This window comes from Belonocnema kinseyi, chromosome 4 (assembly GCF_010883055.1).
Source record: "Belonocnema kinseyi isolate 2016_QV_RU_SX_M_011 chromosome 4, B_treatae_v1, whole genome shotgun sequence".
Taxonomy (NCBI): domain Eukaryota; kingdom Metazoa; phylum Arthropoda; class Insecta; order Hymenoptera; family Cynipidae; genus Belonocnema; species Belonocnema kinseyi.
In genome coordinates this window covers 53,734,648-53,749,912 of record NC_046660.1, presented here as the reverse complement: position 1 = coordinate 53,749,912, position 15,265 = coordinate 53,734,648, and the positions used below count along the sequence as shown (strand labels likewise).

Here is a 15,265-nt window from a genome sequence, read left to right as displayed (position 1 = left end):
TGTTATTTAAGAAATTATTTATACGAAGTAACCGTTTTTAATCGAATTGAAAACAATTAAAAATTTATAAACTCGGATGCTAACAATTTTTTAAGTGGTAATAATATTTTCTAGGCATTTAGCCTATGTCTGAAATCTATAGTAATCTATCTATGCTATTCAATATCAGATTTCACACTCTTTCCCATTTCCCCTCTATTCCTCTTGTTTTTAGGAAATCCTGTTTTTACCGTACTTTTGACAAACTTCCGGTTGAAAGTTGAATTATTTTATTGAAAATTCAAGTATTATATTGAAAAGTGTTTGTTTTTTGGCTCCGACTATTTCGACATACATGTATACATTAATGTTAATAATATAATATTAATATAATACAATATTACTAATAATCTTTGCTTAATGTTAGAAAGTTTCGTATTTTTCTGAAATGTTTAACTGTGTTTTTCCTTTTTAGTTATGAAGGAATAATAAATAAACATTAGATAACAAACATTAAAAATATAATTTTCTTGGGTTGGGAGGCGGATACAAAAATAGTTTTAATTCCAACTTTTTCTTTTGGGCTTTGCAATAAGAAAAAAAAAAAAAAGAAAAAATTTTGCTTTTTTTTCAAAAGCTCTACAACAAATACCTCACACGAAAATCTATAATTCGCTACATATTAAACCGTTAACGTCGAGACTGCCCCTTGGGGTACATCACTCTTTCTGTAATTATAACTCATGCAATTCAAGATATAAAAAATTGAGAGACACATAGTTTTGAAGCTTAAGATCTCTTCTTTCCGATGGTGGGCATGAAAATGTAATAAAATGTTGTTAATTATATAAAAATATCATTTAAACAAAAAAAACATGATTTTTTATAATTTTTTTTATAAAATCAAGTTTTCCGAATGGTTTTCAGTGTGTAATCTCCTTGGAACCTTAATAACCGGTGGAATAAATGCCTAAGCTTTCAGAATACATGGTTCCGAGATCATTTTTTTATCTTAGTGTTTTCAAATTCTTGATCATGTAAATTGTCAATGATGACTTTTGAGAATTTTTTTCTTGAGAACCATGAGCTTATAAAAAAAGTTATCAAGAATAAAAAGTTGTTAGAATCGAACAAAAAATTCACCTGAATTTTTTTAGAATTTTTGGAGCAATTCTTTAATTTTTTAAAAGTCGACAAATTGCAAAATCAAAAAAATAATGTAAAACTTTCTCGAAAAATTCTCACGTATTCTTTGAGTGATTCTAAGAACTTTTTCTCCTTTTGCACTTTCTCGGAAAGAAAACGCTTTTTGAGAAAAAAAATCATGAATGTCTTCCCAAAAATTTTGTCATTAACGAGCCATTTTGAACACACTAAGATAAAAAATTGATCTCGGAACCATATATTCTAAAAGCTTAGGCATTTATTCCACCGGTTATTGAGGTTCCAAGTAGATTGCACACTGAGAACCAATGGGAAAACTCGATTTTGTAAAAAAAAAAATAGAAAAAATCGTGTTTCTTTTGTTTAAACGATATTTTTTCATAATTAACAACATTTTATCACATTTTCATTCCCACCATCGGAAAGAAGGGATCTTAAGATTCAAAAATATGTGTCTCTCAATTTTTTATACCTTGAATTGCATGACTTATCATTGCAGAAAGAGTGGTGTACCCAAAGGGGCATTCTCGGCTTAACGTGTTAAAGAGGCGAATGATTCTGTGACTTGAAGTTGCATGAACTGAAATAGATTCGGACCTGACAATTTTTTTTATTTTCCTAGAATTGAAGTGTTTCATTCGTAGCTATAGTAGCAAAGTATATTGAAATTTAAATTTCGCGCATTCGTTTTTAGCGCCACCTGACAGCAGTGGTCAGAACCACCTCTGAGTAATGTCTTGAGATTTTGAGGTTAACTAACCTCTCATTCTCATGTTTCGCTGGTGCAATTAAAATTCTCTTTTTAATGATTAGCCTCTTTATTATAATTTAACATATAGTAATAAATAAATTACTCTCCTTATTTTGACCGCCACCCTCTCCTGCATATATTGCGAAAGGGCGAAACAAAATACCGTCCTTATTTGGCCATAATTGTATGTCGAAATAAGATACAGTCGGCTATTTCGCCATACTTGTATGTCAAAATAAGCTATCGTCGGCTATTTCGACATACATGTATGGCGTAATAGCCACTCCGTTGTTTTTTTTTGTCGAAAATTCAACTGGTTTTCTTTTTTAGATTCGTCTTTTTGGATAGAAAATTCTTTTTTTTTAGTAGAAAAGGCATATTTCTTAGTTGAAAATCAATTTTTGTAGATAAATCAACAGCCTTTTTAAAAATGTGACCTTATGGCTAGAAAATTCAACTATTTGGTTGTAAATGCACCTATTCTGGTTTGAATTTTAATCTTGTGTCTTGGAAATTTTTATCATTCAATTAAAAATTCAACTATTTGGTTAAGCATTTACCCTTTTAAAAAAAATGGTTTCTTTTGCTTGAAAGTGCAAATAATGGGCGTTAAATGCAATTTTTTGATTTAAAGTCATTTTTAATTTTTGTAATTTAGCAATTTAATCGATAATTCATATTTCTTAATTTAAAATTCAATTTTTTATTCAATATTTATATTTTCGCTGTGAAAAGTCAAACTTTTGACTTTTTAAATTAAAACCTCCATTCCCTATTTGCTAATTTAGTCTTCTTGGTCAAAAATTAACTTTCATTTTGAAAATTTATCTCTTTTCTGGTAAAAATGTCTTTTTTGTTGTTGTTAAAGATGCAACTTTTCAGTTGGAGATTAATTTTTTCAACTGAAAAATCAACTAACCCATGTTGATTCAAAACTTATCTTCAATTTGTATAAAATTGAAATATTTTGTTAAAAATTCGTTTATTTTGTTGAAAATTGTATTTTTCAGTAGAAAATTAATCTTCTCGGTTGAAAATGCATGTTTTTGGTTTAAAATTCGTCTTTTATTAGAAGATTTATCTTCTTGATGGCAAATTAAGGTTCTTGGTTAAAAATTTAATTGTTTGGTTTGCAATTGATAATTTCTATTGTTTAAGGATTCAACTATTTTATTAAAAATTAATTGCTTTCGTTGATAATTCATCGTTTACAAATTTATCTCCTTGGTTGGAAATTGAACTATTTGCTTGAAATTTGAATTATTTCAGTAGGAAATTAATATTTTTTGCTTGGAAACTGATGTTTCATGTTAAAAATTCATATTCTTGGGTAGGATTACTCAACTGTTATGCAGCATTTCAGGTTGATTTTCTTTTTTTTTTTTTTTTTCATTATCAACTGAAAAATCGTTCTTGGTTGAAAATTCAACTCTTTTGTTGGAAATTTATCTTTTTGGTTTGAAAAATAGACTGTTTTATTTGAGATTTCAATTAATTTATGAACCATTTTTTTATTGAAATTTAAAATATTTAAAAAAAAATTTGTTATAAAAATTTCACTTTGTTTAGTAGGCTTTTCAACTATTTTGTGAAAAACACATGTATTTTGTTGAAAACTTATCTTTTTCGATAGAAAATCAATCTTGGTTTAAAATAATGTTTTTGGGTAAAAATTCTTCTTTTTTGGTAGAAAATGTATTTGGTTGAGAATTGAACTATTTAAAAAAATATATTTATTTTGCTTGAAGATTCATCATTGTAGTTAGAAAGATATCCCTTTGGTTGAAAATTTAACTATTTGCTTGAAATTGCGTTATTTTTTTTGTTGATTGAAAATAATTTTTTTTATCTGAAAATATAACTGTTCCATTTTTCATAAAAAGTTTTTTGTATATATTTGAACTATCTGGTTGAAAAGTCATTTAAATTATAGTTGAAATTGAAAGTATTTTTAATTTAATATTTTTTGTTTGAATTATATGCCAAATTGACAGATAAAAAATGTTAGTTTCGCTGCAGCTTAATTTTAAAAATGAGGGCCGTAAAGGTTAAAGCATTTTTTATTCATAACATTCCAAATTCAATAATTTTAACTCAAAATATGATAAATTAGATTATTTCAAGTCTATAGTGTTTGTAATTCGAAATTTTTATTTAAACCCTTCTGTACATTTATCAAATTTTGCAAATTGAATCATTTAAAATTCAATTATTAAAAATTGGATAGTTGTAAATCGATAAACTTACTAATTGAGTAATTTTACATTCACGACCCTGAATATTTAAGAAGAAATTGAATTCCTAAGTTTTGAAATTAAATTCATAAAGATTCTACAGTATTTGCTAAATTTAAATCATTAATAAGTATTGAGTAAATTTATATTACATTCAAAATGGCTTGGTATGAAATTTAAATCGTTCAAGGTTGCAAAATTATAAAGTAAAGCCTTTTAAGATCTTAATAATTATTTCCAAAGGATAGTAGAGGGTGACAATTTCATAATTTTACTATGATATTTTATAATCATCTGAAATCAGTGTTGCAATGTTCAATGTAAAATTTGAAATTGGTTTCTGTTTGAAGATCTCGAAATAAAAACTTTTCAATTTTTATAGACTCTACTTTTAAATTATACATAATTTTCTACAATGTATTTCTTACTTCGAGCCTATTTTACACCAGAACCCCGATTTAGTAACAGTGTCGGGAGTTGCCTGCAAATAGCTTTGTTACTAAATCGGGGGAATCAAAACATAAATTCAGGGCCGTATGAACCGTTTCTAATTGGAATGCATAATATTGCGCAATATACTATGCTGAGTACTCGCTAACTGCGGCCCTTCCAAGACGACAGTCGAAACCGTCTCTCGGCCTGCCTTCTGAGAAGCTACGTGGATCAGCTATTCTAGGAATTACAAAAACGGGGGTTACGAAATCGGGGTTTTGGTGTATTTTGAATTTTAAATTGTTATTCCTGTTCCTCTCTTGACAACAATAGGTACCGTAATGGCTGAAGGTAGGGTAATTATGCTTAAAATATATATTTGAATAAATTACAGTTTGAATTAGAGAAGTACTTTTTTAATTGGAAAATTAAAACAGAAAATATTGTTTTAATAAAGAAATACATTTGAGGAATATTAATCTGAAGCTTAGACATTATTTCGCGGACCTAATTAGCTACTTTCAGCTTTAATTAGTGTTGCACAAAACTTGATTCAAGGGTTAAACGATCGTCAGTACAATTTAATTAACCTAGCCCCTCTGCCCTCTGAGTTAACCTTGTTCTCAAATCTATTCACTGGGAATTACTCACTATAAGTATATGTATAGTATACTTTTCCAGGCTTCGGACTCACTACGCTATGCACGATTTGACACTTTTTTTTAGCGATGACACTATTCTGCTAATAAAAAAAAAATTGAATTGTGAATCATGATGCCAATCCAAATGTTAGTTAATTAATTTTTTAGTTACATTTTTTGTATGTAACAATTTTTACATTTTTTATATGTAACAATTTTCAACTATATATTTGAATTTTTAAGATAAGAAAGATCAATTTTTTACCAAAAATAAAAAAGTTTAATTTTGATTTAGACAATTAATTTCAAATTAAAAAATGATTATTCTACAATACAGTCTAATTTTCAACCGGAGAATGTTCAAATAAAATGATGCATTTTTAACCAAAAAAATTAACTTTTAAGAAATTAGTTCAACTGTTAACTAAGAAGTTATATTTTCAACCTAAGATGATGAGTTTTCCACGACAAATATAATATTTAATATATTTAAGCAAAAAAGATTATAATTTATAAAAAAACGGTTAGGTTTGACGAAGAAACACGAATTTTCAACCTAATATTTGAATCCTCAACTAAAAAAAAAAATAATTTGTAATGAAACCATTGCATTATTCATGACTCAAAGATTATTTTCTACAAAAAAAACGAATTTTCGACAAAATACATAAATTTTCAACCAAATGGATCCATTTCCTAGCAAATTGCGGAATTTTCAATAAAAAAGTGAATTTGTGAGAGACACAGATTAATTTTTTACTGGGACAGGTGAAATGTCTACGAAAGGAGATCAATTCTCAAACCAAGAGGATGAATTATCAACAAAATAGTTGAAGTTTCAACAAAAAAATATCTCAGCCAAAAAAAAAATATCAATCAGTTTGCTAAATTTTCAAGCTAAAAGATGAATCTTCTACAAAATAGATGAATTTTCCACCCGAGAATATGCATTTTCAACCAAAATGTTAATTTGCAACGAGTTACATTTTTCACTAAAATTTTGAATCTTCAAAAACAAATTATAATTTTCAAGAAAGTAGTGTAACTTTCAACCAATGAGTAGAATTTTCTACGTAAAAAGATTAATCAACAAAAAATGTAATAGTTGATATTTCAACAAAAATTATTATAATTGAAAGTAAAAAAAAGTTGGATTTAACAAACAAAATCAAATTTTTTAAGAAAATACTTGAATACTTGAATAAATTAGTTTTCAACCAATAGTTGCACTTTTAAACCAAAAATTTGTTTGCCAAAAAAAACAATTATTCTATAAAACAGTCGAATTTTTAACAAACAAAATAATTTGCAACAGAAAGAACTTAATTTTAAACCCTTAAGAAATTATTTGTCGTATTATAACGTTACTTTTACAAAGCAAAAACATCGTTATTTAATTTTACAAAATAAAAAAAAAATGTCTGCGAAATTACTGTATACTGATTCCAATTTGTTAAATCAACTTTCCAGTTTTTAAATCAACTTAATTAATTAGACTGTATTTAAATAAGTTATGGGATTTCAAAATATTTTAAGGTTGAGCTATTTTGAGCTGGAACTGAAAATTTTAGAAAAGAATTATAATTCTCGATTGAGAGAGGAATTTTTTAAAAATAATTCTAATTCTGAGCTAAAACGGGAAATTTTAGAAAAGAATTCAAATTTTGGATTTGAACATGGAATTTTTCAAAAGAATTCTAATTCTGAGTTAAAACACGGAATTTTTGAAATTAGATTAAATTCTTGGAACAGGTAATTTTCAAATTGTAACGAATTCTTAGGTAGAACTGGAAATTTTCGACAGGAATATCGATTCTGGATTGGATTATGCAATTTTTTAAAAGAATTTTAATTCTGAATTCAAACGGGGGATTTTCGAAAAGAATTACAATTCTGGATTGGAACAGGGATTTTTTTAAAGAAATATAATTCTGAGTTAAAACCGACAACTTATGAAAAGAATTAAAATTTTGAATGCTGGTTTAGTACAGGGAATTTTCCAAAAGAATTTTTGTCTGAGTTGAAACGGGCAATTTTCGGAATCAATTACAATTCTCGATTTTAACAAGGAATTTTTCAAAAGAATTATAATACATACTTGGAACAGGGAAATTTGTAATATTTAACAAATTCTTATTTGGAACTGGGATTTTTCTAGAATTATAATTCTCATTTGGATCAGGGTATTCTCGTAAAAAATTATAATTTAAACTTGGAATGGGGATTTTGAAATTTAAGTTTTAAAAATCACTCTATTAATTAACAAATCATTTTTACAATTATTATATCTTCATAAACAATAGAATGGGAACCATTTCTTCTTTGAAAATGGTGTTTTTTATTTTTGCTAGAAATTAATAAAGATAATTTCTCGAAAATGAAAGAAATTATTTACAATAAATTAGTATACACAGTAATACATACAATACCGACTGTTAGCATCAGACCACTAACCGGGTGACCCATTTATTAGAAATTAGCCTTGACTTTGAAAGGTGATAGCGCCGTCCAGAGTAGAGCTAAAAATATTTTTTAAGCCTTAGAAAGCCTGTTGAATTCTGCGCTAAACGAGCTCTAGTCAAAGTATTTTGGCCTTGTGGATATTGAATTATCACCTCAGAAAGACAAATAAAATTCCGTGTTTTTTTTAAGAATTCTGTACTTCAGATTCAGCTATTCGCAGAAGCGAGGAAAATTAATTTATTAATTTTATATTTTTTAAAAGTGATCTTTTGGATTTTACCTTTCATTTTCGCTTAAAATTAGTATTTTAAATGACAATCGTCATCGAGATTTCCAATTTTCAACAATTTTAGGTTATGTTATCTTTTATACCGATTTTGGGGCTGACGGTGGGTTGGAACTAACTCATTATAGCTCGCCACGCTTCTGTTTGGCCACGCCTGAGTGACAACTGCAGGCTCGCGCAGCTCCTGTTACACCTATCTGCGGCGCGGCGTCAATTCTCGGAAGGGCTATAGAAGCGAGGGCTACTGAAGTTTTTTACTGTATTTCTAACGAGATTAACAATTTTTTGACAGTGTCAGATTATATTAACATTTTACAAAGAAATCGGTTATTTCCAACAAAAATCGATTTCAAAAAAGATTAATAATTTTTTAACAATTTTATAAGTTATTATTTTGTTTTACATCGAAAGTTGATATTATTTATTAACCACAATTATTACAGTTTGAACAAGTTTTAATATATTTTTACAATTTTGAGCATTGTAAGTGTTGTTTGTGAGAAATTATTGGTATTTTAAAAATAAAATCATTCTATTTCAAATATTTTTTAACGGCTTCTGGTTATGTTGGTGATATTCATCTGAAATCTTTATTTTAAAAATTCATTATAAATCGAATAAGATTAGCAATTTTCTAAAATTCTCTGGTTTTATTAAAGTTTATCAAAGGAAATCGATTATTTTAAACAAAAATTGATTTCGAAGAATCTTTTTAATTATGAACAATTTTCTTTATTTTTATGTTAGTGTTTTTCGTAAAAAATGTTTAGTATTTTTATAGAAAATACAGTGACACTCTTCAACAGCCCTCCCTTCTATATCCCTTTCGAAAAATGACGCCGCTCCGCAGGTGGGTGTAACAGGAGCTGCGCCGGATCTGCGGTTGTCAATCAGATGAGCACTCAGGCGTGAACAAACAAAAGTGGAGCGGGCTATAATAAGTTAGTTCCCACCCACCATCAGCCCCAAAATCGGCGCTATAGAAGAGTTTCGCTGTAATTATATAATTAAAATAATATTTACAAGTTTTCATCGACTTGAGCTTATGTTGATGTGATCCACCTGAAATTATTATTTTTAATAAACAAGCATGAAATTTCAAAGAAGATTAATAATTTTTTAACCATTTTAGATAATGTTTTCAATTCAAATTCCAAATTAGTATTTTCAAACTAAAATCCTTACAATTTAAACAAACTTCAAAATACTTTAACAATTTTTGGCTTAGTTAGTGTTTGTTGTCGGGAATTGGGATTTTTAATTTAAAAAATTATATTTCAAAGAAGGTTCACAATCGTGCAACAATTTTTTGTTATATTAACGTTTTTCAAACGTTTTTTTTTTTTAATTTTGGATTATCATTCAGTTATGAAATTCACAATTTTTGTAAAACTTTCGGTTTTATACTGGAAATTGTTCTTTCTATTTATGAAATCATTGGATTTCCAAGAAGGTAACCCCCAAAAAATAAAAATATATAAAATACCACTAATTATAAAATGATTTTTTACTTTAACCCCTTATCAATCAAGCAATTATGTGATTTTACTTTTGTAAAGTTTATTTTATAGAAAAAATACAATGAAGAATAAATTTATAATTAGTGGTATTTTCTATTTTTTTTTTTTTTGCATTTTCAACCCCTAAGTTCATTTTTTTATTGAAAAAATATTTTTTTGGGCTATTTTTTTAACTTTTTTGTGGAAACTTCGAGTTTTTTGGTAGACAATTATCCTTCTTTGTAGATATTTAATCTTTTCTGGTTAAAAATACAAGTGCTTGGTCGAAAATTAATTTTTTTAAATTGAGGATTCAACTAATTTGTTGAAAATACGTCTTTCTTGGTTGAATTGAACTGTTTTCGGAATAAAAGTTAAATATTTTTTTATTGAATTCAAGTGTTTTTGGTTTAAAGTTAAAATGTTTTTGGTTAAAAACTGAGCGCTGTTGGAAATTCATCTATTTTTTTGTTCTTTTTGAGAGAGAAGCATTTTTACTTGAAATATTAGCGATGTAAATCGTTTGAAACTAAATTTAACATAGTAGTATTTTTGGCATACATAGCGGAAATCGGTATTTTTAGTAGCAAAGAATTGGATTTTAAAGATTAAAATTTTTTGAACAATTGTAGGGCATCCTCCAATTTTCACTGGAAATTTTTTATTTGTAAAAAAACATTAGCTTAAAATGGAGATTTACAATCTTAAACAATTTTCCTTTAAACTATGTTTTTCGTCTTAATTTAATATTGCTAATAAAAGATCATCAGTAGTTAAGATATCTTTTTTCATCAGTTATTATAAATGTTTACCTAGCTTTTATTTTCTATTATTTTAGATTAAAGATAGTAAACAAGGAATTTATAAGGTTAATTTTATATTTTAAATTAAAAGCTACTTGAGACAACAAAAATCGGGCTTAGTATGCGCATATATTTTTTAGAGAAAGATAAAATCCCAAAGATAACTTTTTAAAAATACTAAATCAATACATTATTTTTTCCTATCCCCTGCAAAGAATTAAGTTAATGTAAACAATACCTTAAGAATTGGAATTTGATTTGCAACTCAAAATTTTATAATATTTACAAAGTTCCTTTAAAAATATTTTTATTTGTATTCTGAACAAAACTATGATTCTGCAAAAGTTAAGGCTGATTTTTAATAGGTCAATAGGTTATGGGCCCGATACTGGCCATCCGTTAATATTCCTGAAATTGACAGTGGATTTTTTTCAAAAGAACTAATTTTATATTCTCAATTCATTAAATTGACCCACAGAGAATAAACAAAGATGTAATTTTGTCGCTTTATTATATCGAATCTTTTCGAGAGGAGAAAAAATTATTCTTAATCTTGGTTTTTACGCGAAAAGCAATTCTTGCTATAGATTTGCGGTTTTCTGGCACTTGAAAATAGACCGATGCCTTCATTTCATGGTCCGCTGGTTATAAGAGATATCAGAATTATTCGTAATTTTCTGAATTTACCCGTTACTCTGAATCGTATAACATCTGTGCATTTAGAGCCGGATTTCCCTAATGATACATTCGGACGTCATGTGGGAGAATTGGATCCAAAAGGAATTTCCTTTATAGAAATAAACATGTTTAATTAAAAATATGTATTATATTTAAACTGAATTGTTTAAAAAAATGTATATCAAAACTGGAATTTAAAATGGAGGTAATTTAAAAAATTAAGTTTACAGCCCAGCCACCCGGATATAATATTCTTGTTATTACTTATTTGCTTTTCATTTTTATTTATTTTTTCGATTGCTTCCTCCTGACGATCATAATTTTTATTTCAAAATTTCATTATTTGATTGCAAACTCAGCAATTTTAATAAAAAGTCATTCTTTTTTTGGAGAATGCAACTCTTGTTGAAAAATCATATTTTGGTGTGAAAAATTCAATTTGTATTTTTTATCATTACAAATGCAACTACATATTTTATTAAAAGTTTATCCTATTAGTTTAAAAATTCCTCGTTTTGTGTTAAAAATCCAACTCTTGCAGTAAAAAATTAATTTTGTTGAAAATTCATAATTTTATTTCGAAAATACAACCAAAACCTTTTTGACTGAAAATTAAACTATTTTCTTGAAAAACTGTCTTTTCGGTTTAAAAATTTATTACCTTCGGTAGAAATGTCATATTTCTTGGTTGAAAATTCAACTGTTTCGTTGCAAAAAATTAATCTTCTTTGGTTGAGGATTCAACTATTTTGTTTACGAATTCTTCTCTTTTGTTTGAATTCAGCAGTTTTTATCTAAAATAATATTTTTTTTAAATATCTACTGTCACATTATTCATTGAAAATTAATACTTTCTCGTTGAAAATTGAATTACTTGATTGAAGGCTGAACAACTTTGCTAAAAAAATCCTTTATTTGTTAAAGATTCTTAATTTTATTTGAAAATTAATCTATTTTTTTTATTAATTCAACTGTTTTCCGTTAAAATTTATTCTTTTTTATATGAAAATAGCATTATCTGGTTAAATATTCATCTTTGTGAGTAGAAAATTCCAGTATTTGGTTAAAAATTAATACTGAAAATTCAAGTATGTTAATTACAAATTAAGTTTTTTGTTGATAATTCATATTTTGGTGTTAAAAATTCAACTAAAATCTTTTTTGGGTTGAAAATTCAATTATTATTTTTTTCAATTCGTCCTTACGGTTTTAAAAGTGCATCGCTTATGGTAGAAATTACTATGTTCTTTAACAAAATCCTCTTTTTTGGTTGAACTGAACTTTTTTAATTTAAAATTAAAATTTTTTTGTCCGGAGATATCTATTATTAAATTATTTGTTGAATATTCATAATTTCAGATAAAAATTCAACTATGTGTTAAAAGTTGAACTACTTTATTAAATAAACATTTTGTTGGTTCAAGATTCATCTTTTTAGTTAAAAACTCGTTTTTTGTTTGTTTTTTAAATTATCAACTGTTATATTTTTCGTTGAGAATTCATTTTTTTATTTCAAATTCAATTGTTTCTCTTTGACGCTTTATCTTTTTTTTCTTTTTTTTTTTTTTTTTTTGAAAATTTCAATATTTGTTTTAATTTTAAATTATTATGTTGGGAATTTAAGTATTTTACAAAAGTATTTTTTTGGTTGTAATTTTAAGTGTTTTTTTAAACATTCCTCCTTTTTAATGAATAAATAAATAATATTTAATGCAAAAAAAATTAAAAAATCGCCTTTTTTAAAATTCATCTTTGTAGGTTTAAAATTCAATTCTTTTGATGAAAATTTAATTAGATATTACATTGAAAATTAAACTCGTTTCTTGATCATTTTGAAAAATTGAAAAATCAGCTTTTTTGTGGAAAAATCGTCCTTTAGGATCAAAGATTAATTTTTTCTGGTCGAAATAAGTAAATAAAATATAAATTTCTAATTTTAATTTGAAATTGTTTTAGTATGATTACAAAAGATTCGATATTACAAATATTATAAGATTAAGATTCTGGTCTGAATATTAATGGTCAGAGAAAACTATATCAGATTCGCATTAAATCAAATTTTCTGCGAAAAAAAGTATTTTCACTCGAAAGGTCCTGGGCGCAAATACCAGCGGAGTTAAAAGGCGTTCTTTTTCACAGAAAATTTGATTTAATGCCTTATTTTTAATTTGTCAAACTTATCAGTACGATAGAACTGATCAGAATGACTAAAATGAGAAACTTAATTAAGTATTGCACAATTATGTACCTTTTTTTAGAATTTACAACTTTTAACATTTTTTCATTATATTGGCTAGTAACGCAATAATGTAGTTTTTTCTACAAAAATCTACCGCTTTTTCATATCTACCTCATTACCTCAAGAACCATATTACCAAAATCCATCTTCTACTTTGCCCTAAACGTTTTCCGATAGAGGTTTGCTGATCTATAACGTTCAAAATGAAATATTGAATAGATAAAAGGAATTTAAGGTTAAGAATTTAACTTAATTATGTAAATTTTCATTTGTATTAAATGACACAGTTAAAGTGTTTATCATGTTTCCATTTATCTAATTTTTGTTTCTAAAAAATAAGATTATCACTGTATCTTTGATAATTAAGAAGCACTCAGCAATAAAAAAGCATGTAGCATTGAATTTGGAAAAAATGTTTAGTTGGTTATTATAGAGAAAACAAATTCCAAGGTTAACGTCTTCAATCATTTCCTCTTTAAAAAAAACTATTTTGAAGCCATAGTTTGAAATTTTGTTCCTATAATGTTTCTCAATCAAATTTATACCATCGAAAAATATTTTTAAAAATATAAGCAATTATAATTTGCTAAATTTTCCTAATTTTCTTGAAAAAAGTTGATAGTTAAACCCAAAAAAGTGACTAAAAATGACCAATGTTGTTTTGAATTTGAAAAATTCAAGTTATGGTACAGCCATTTATAAACAATTGTTTTTTTTATATACTGGAAGTGGGATACTGGAAATGGGGTAAAATACAATTGAGGGGCAGATTATGCTGAATTAATATATGGCCAACTATATGCTGGTATTTTTTTCAAGTACTGGAAATCGGTTCAAACATAATTTATGTGAAGATTTTGCCCAGTTTGTGTATGGCTGACTATAAATATGTGGTTTGTTTAAATACTGGAAATGGGGTCAAATATAAATCTGAAGTTAGTTTTGCAGAGTTGAGGTATGGTTAGCTACAAACAAAACTGGATAACCAACAAAATCGGAATTTTTCAGGAGAGCGAAAATAAATTCTGTAAAATCCAAATCGCAGATTGCAATAAAAATTTTAATATTCAGTTTAAATAAAAAGTAAAAGCGTACTCCTGAGATAGAGTTTTTGAAATAAATTAAATAAATTTTGATCTAAAAAGGTTAACCAATTCCGGGTAAATCATCCAAGAATTTTGAAGTCAAAGTTTGGCAGGTTTTTGAAAATTGGATTCGTGTAGCGATTGAAAATGGAATTTTTAATTTTTCATATGTAAATGAGTGTTCTTTTCAATTACTTGAAATGGGATCAAATTTAAATAAGAAGTAGATTTTTTAGAGTTCCGTTATGGCCACCTATAAATAAGTGTTTTTTGTATACTGGAAATGGGGTTAAATATAATTGAGAGGTAGGTTTTGTTGACTTCAGGTATGGTTACCTATAAATGGGTGGTTTAAAAAAATGGAATTGGCAAGTAGGTAGAATAGAATGGAAGTAGATTGGCAGAATTAAGGTATGTTTAACTATAAACGGGTGTTCTTTTTAATTACTTAAAATAAGATCAAATGTAAATAAGAGGTAGATTTTTCCGAGTTACGTTATGGCCAACTATAAACAAGCGGTTTTTTTTATACTGGAAATGGGGTTTATTATAATTGAGAGTTAGATTTTGCTGCCTTAGGATATGGTTAATTATAAAAGGGTGGTTTAAAAGAATGAAATTGGGGTCAAGTATAATTGAGAAGTCGATTTTTCAGATTTGGGGTATGACCAAGTATAAAAGGGTGTTATTTTCAATTACTGGAGACGGGATCAAATATATTTGATAGAAGTTTATATCGATGAGTTGGGATATGACTAATTATGAACGGGTGGTTTTTATTGTAATGCTGGAAATGGGTTTAAATATAATCAATCGGAAGATTTGGCCTATTTTGTGTTTGGTCAGCGGTAAACGGCTGATTTTCTTTAGATATTGGATATGGGTTCAAATATCATTTATATGTATAGAAATGGTGATTAATACAATTGAGAGATAGATTTTTCTGACTTACGGTATGGTTACCTTTAAACTGGTGGTTTAAAAGATTGAAACTGGAGGCCACGTATAATT

The 15,265-nt window shown here is 26.8% G+C and overlaps 1 protein-coding gene across 1 annotated transcript in view; it reads left to right on the top strand.

Moving 5' to 3' along the window:
- LOC117172080 (NADP-dependent malic enzyme-like) overlaps positions 1-15,265 on the top strand; it is a 130,007-nt gene that overhangs the window by 6,295 nt on the left and 108,447 nt on the right. The gene's annotated exons all lie outside the window — the stretch shown is intronic.